Here is a 5,631-nt window from a genome sequence, read left to right as displayed (position 1 = left end):
TGTATGCCAAACATTCGTTCCTCAGAGGACGAGCTAGTACAACCCATTAATGAAATCGAGCGTTTTATCCTCAGACGCCGATTTTGACAACTTCATTTAGAATACAATATCCCAACTCCTAATATGGCTGCAAACCAAAACCCTCCTCTCAAGGACTATGATGCTCTATCTCAAGAGCAACCACACTCGAGTATTGCACCCCCTGCCATCGAGGCAAATAATTTAGAGTTGAAACCTGCTTTATTGCAAATTGTGCAACAAAACCAGTTCTCTGGTAATCCCACAGAGGACCCGAAACTTCATTTGTCAGTGTTTGTACAGTACACAGACACATTGAAAGCTAATGCTGTAAATCCTGAAGTCATACGACTATGTCTTTTTCCCTTTTCTTTGAGAGCTAGAGCTAGAGCTTGGCTCCAGTCTCTACCATCAAACTCTATCACGATATGGAATGAATTGAAGAAAACCTTATTAGCTAGATATTTCTCACCTTGCAAAATAGTGATGCTAAGAAGTCAAATCAACGGATTCAAATAGAAAGATGGAGAATCACTTTTTGAAGCGTGGGAAAGGTACAAGGATATGATGAGATTTTATCCACATCATGGACTTGAACAATGGTTAATTATTCACACCTTCTACAATGGTCTAATGTATAACACTAAGTTAACTTTGGACACTGTAGCTGGCGACGCTCTAAGGGACAAACCATATCAAGACGCCTATAAACTCATAGAAACATGGCGCAAAATCATTACCATTGGGGAGGTGAGAAGACTCCAGTGGAAAACCACCAGACGAAGGGTGGTATGTATGAAGTTAATGGCATATAACATCTCTGACTTAAAAGGAATCAATCCTTCCATTTGTATGCACCGAATTATGTTAGAAGAGGATTCGAAAACCTCTAGAGAGCATCAAAAGAGGATTAACCCTATCATGAGTGATGTTGTCGGGATCATATACTCGATATTCGATAGTCAATGGGTTAGCCCCGTGCACGCCGTACCTAAGAAATGAGGTGTTACAGTTGTCAAAAATGAGAAAGGCGAAGATGTAGCCAAACATGTAGAAACAGGGTGGAGAATGTGCACAAACTATAGAAAATTAAACAAAGCTAGCTACAAATACCATTTCCCTCTACCCTTCATTGACCAAATGCTTGAATGTTTAACTCATAGTTCCCATTTATGTTACCTAGATGGATAATCATGATTCTTTCAAATCCCAATCCATACGACCAAGAAAAAAACACTTTCACTTGTCCCTATGGGACATTTGCCTACCGCCGAATGCCATCCGGATTATGCAACGCTCCCGCCACTTTCCAGAGATGCATGATGACAATATTTGCATATTTTCTAGATGACATCATGGAAGTATTTATGGATGACTTCTCAGTGTTCGGACAAAGTTTTGAGAGTTGTCTCATTAATTTGGAGACGATTTTGGAAAGATGCGTAAAGGTAAACCTAATGATGAATTGGGAGAAGTTCCATTTTATGGTAAGAAAAGGAATAGTTCTTGGGAATATAGTGTTCGACAGAGGGATATAAGTGGACAAAGATAAAATTGAGGTAATCGAAAAACTTCAACCATCCAGAACCGTTAGAGAAATCCGAAGTTTCTTAGGACATGCCGGTTTTTACCGATGCTTCATTAAAGATTTCTCTAAGATAACTAAACCCCTGACCGATCTTTTAATGAAAGATGTTGAGTTTATTTTCGATGAAAAATGTTTAGAAGCATTTCAACTGCTAAAAAGAGCCTTAACATCCACACCTATTATGCAACCTCCAGATTGGAGTCAACCGTTTGAAAGTATGTGCAACACAAGTGACTATGCGGTAGGAGCCGTCCTAGGCCAAAGAAAGGAAAAGAAGTTACATGTCATTTACTACGCTAGTAAAACTTTGGACACATCTCAAATGAACTACACCACGACAGAGAAAGAACTTCTAGCTGTGGTCTTCGCGATTGACAAATTCCATTCCAATTTAGTACGAGCTAAAATCATCGTTTACACAGATCATGTGGCTATTAGGTATCTGCTGAGTAAGAAAGACGCCAAACCAAGACTCCTTAGGTGGATCCTACTGCTACAAGAATTCGATTTAGAAATAAAAGAGAAAAAGGGAACAAAGAATATGGTGGCAGATCACCTTTCTCGGTTGGAAAATGTCAAGATCGAACAAGTGCCGATTGACGATGACTTCCCCTATGAAAGACTTGTAGAACACTTAGGAAATGACACACCCATTTGTTCTCAACTGGATAATTCTTCTGAAGGGGGCGACTCTGGTGATGAAAACATCGAAGATGTGGAAACCATATGTAAGACCCCAATTTTGACCCTAAGATCCCTCATGCATTTCCCTCATAAGCATCAACATTGGGATCATACCTTGGCATCCTCCTTACCCCTCTTTCATTGGGTTTGTTTTGGGAGAGATCACCAAGAACTTTGTGATTATATCATACTTGTATTTTATCATTTCACTAACTAAAATACCAAAAATATGTCTTTGTATCTATCTAACTCTTTTTGTAGGTAGGGCAAGAGCTCATTGATTCATTGAGCACATCTAGGGTTTTGAGACCCTCATGAACAAAGAGCACAATCAATAATTGATTCAAGAATGGTTATTAACATAATATATGAGTCCCAATGATATCTACATGTTATATTGATCAATTTCTCTTCAAGAGTTTGAAGGTGATTTGCCTTGGAAATCCTAGTTTGACTGGGTATCTTGAGTAACTTCTCCAACAAGCGATCTCACCAATTGATCAAATTTCTCAAGCGGCACTTCAAAATTCATCATATTATGCTTATATGATCTACCATGAGCCAAAAAAGTCAAGAGAATTGAAAATTAGCAAGTTGGTTGATGGTGGTTGGCCAGATGAATTCATCTGATGAAAATTGGGTCTCCCTAGACCCTATCTCCTACAATTTTCACCATATGAAAATGATTCGAAGAGAAACCTTTCTCTAAATGACATTATAAACAACTTTCATGTTTATACCTAGAGCTAGTTTTTCTTGGAAAATCATTTTCTATGTTGAAACATTATAGGTCATTTTGTCTAAACCCTAATTTGAAAGTCAACTTCCCAAGGCCATAACTTGCTCAACTTTTATGAGATGAAAGATTTCCAAGTTGCACAATTAAATTTAATGTGTCTACTTCAACTTTGATGTTTTGGAATGGGAGAAAATTCAACTTCTTTGAACATGTGATATGAGGCTACATTATAGGTCACTTTTGACCTATACCTTTGATCAAATGATTTTTCCAAACTTCAAAAATGCATAACCCTATCATTTCAAATCCAAATGACATGAAATTGGTTACCATTTTGAAGGTATTTGAGATATCTACAACTTTGATGAAGACATGTTTCTCATTTGAAGCTCCTATAAAAAGTTAAGCAAGGTGGAATATTGAGACGTATGGTTTGACACTTAGAAATTTTTTGATATGTCAAATTTTTCCAAACTTCCACCTCAAATATCTCCAAGTTCCAAGATCCAAATGAAAAAGTGTTCAACATAAAACTTGTTCCTCTTGATTTCACCTTTCCAAAGAGCTAAAATTCATGCATTTTGGATGAGAAATGCATAGGTTGCGCATGGCTTAAATAGACTGATATCATTTGGCATGGATCAATCTTCAAGTGACAATGCACAATTGCCTTGCATTCCAATCCATCTCCAAAGCATCTGATCATTCATTTGGACTTTCAAACCATCATTTCATGGGCCTATGCGCGCCCATGCACCATGCTTTCATCATTTTCCAAATTTGGAAGGTTGAAAAGAGTGTGCAAATACCACATGGATTTGGCTATATATACAGCTGCATTTGCTCAGAATTCACACATACCTTGCGCCAACTTTTAATCCCCATTGAAAACCCTTCACACTAAGAGGATAAACCTGATAAATTCACTTGAGTTTGAGCTTGAATCTCCACTGTTTTGGAATTCAATTCTCCAGGAATCCATTGCTTCTAAGCCTTTCCTTTCCTTTCCTCCAAGCAATTGAAGTGAAGCTAAGCACGATTCAGATCAAGATCTAGGAAGCTCAGACCTCCATTGAAGGTAATTTGCAGAATTTTTCAATTCTTCGATTCTCCCTGTTTCTTGCTCAATTCCATTCATTCTTGAGTTGTCTGAAGTCCTACCAATGTAGGCAAGAAGATTGAGTTGCTTTGAGGTTAAATCGAAGCAACTCAGATCATGAACCTCATTTTTCAATTCCACATATCTCTCAATATAGTTGGAATTGGAAGAATTGGAGGTGATATTCGTGCTCAGTGATGTTTTCTCTTTAAAATCATGTCCCTGTTTGGAATTTTGGTGATGGTTCATCTTGACCAGTCCGGTGAAGCTCACCGGAGAAGACAACCGAAGCTCTGGCTCCGGCGATGATGTGTCTTTGGTCTAAACCGTGTGATCCAACTCCCACGTTTTAATCTTAGCCGTGCATTGTGATTACTCATGTTACAACGCTGTTGACTAAGGCATTGGTGGAACGCGCGTTGTGGATCATCAGATCTGCCACCTCAATTAATGAGGGAGATCTGATGGTCCACGTATTTTAGCATTTTCTGAATTTTCATTTAATTCTATTTTCTTCAATAATTCATAATAAATTTAATATTGATCCAAAAAATATGGGACTTTCACCAAAAATTTCCAAATTTTTTTATCTTTTATATTCTGAATTAAAATTATTTTTTGGATCATTATTAATATTTTTCATGAATTAATTGATTTTTCATTTGTTTTTAATTGTTTAAAAATATTTTTAAGTGTCCAAAAATTATGAAATATTTTATCCAAGGTCCTTTGATCTTGTTTGACCTATGATAAATCTCATGGCCATTTATTTGGTGTTTTGATGAGATTTTAGGATTTGGACAAAACATATTTGAATTTAATGCATTATTTTAATATTTTTAATTGAATAAATGCCATTTTAATTGTGTTGACCATTTGTATTGACTTAATTGAGTTTCTTATTTGTTGTTGGGCCTTGGTCAATGTTGATTTGACTTTGTCAAGTTAATATTATTGGATTTAGGGGATTTATGAAATGTACATTCCGTCTCCCAAAATGAATGAATAATATTAATTTGGTAAAAGTCCTCCTTTGACCAATTTGTGATCTCATTCATCCCTTCCCCTTTTCATCTAATTCCCCTTCTTCATCCATTCATTTTCAATTGGCCAATGACATCTCACATTCCTAATGCTAGTTGATTGAAAGATTAACATGAGTATGGATGAGATTAGGCCACACCTTTTGCATATTTTTGTGTGTGGTATGTTTAATGAGCACAGTTCTCAATACTATGTCTCCAACATGTATTAACACCAAAAGTCTATTGCCCGGCCTCAAATAGTTGTGACTTCTATATAAGTCCAATTACGATTGCTTAACATAACGCTAAATTTGTGACATAAAATGCATAAGCATTCTAGTTAGTGAGATTGTAAGTCTCCCCTCTTCCATGGTATTGTGTGGAAACTTGGCCTTATTTCCTTCCTTTGGAAGATGTTTTGGTTCAAGGATCCATGCTTGTGGCAAGTGGGTTGAGTGTTCTGCAAAGAATGTCTTGA

At 36.8% G+C, this 5,631-nt stretch overlaps 1 non-coding gene across 1 annotated transcript; it reads right to left on the bottom strand.

Annotated features, from left to right (window-relative positions):
• Positions 1 to 504: 504 nt before the first annotated feature.
• LOC127109799 (small nucleolar RNA R71) lies at positions 505 to 611 on the bottom strand. Its single transcript, XR_007797050.1, has one exon. It is a non-coding gene; the product is annotated as a small nucleolar RNA R71 (small nucleolar RNA).
• Positions 612 to 5,631: the final 5,020 nt, after the last annotated feature.

This window comes from Lathyrus oleraceus, chromosome 7 (genome assembly GCF_024323335.1).
Source record: "Lathyrus oleraceus cultivar Zhongwan6 chromosome 7, CAAS_Psat_ZW6_1.0, whole genome shotgun sequence".
Taxonomy (NCBI): domain Eukaryota; kingdom Viridiplantae; phylum Streptophyta; class Magnoliopsida; order Fabales; family Fabaceae; genus Lathyrus; species Lathyrus oleraceus.
This window is presented reverse-complemented; position numbering and strand designations above follow the sequence as displayed.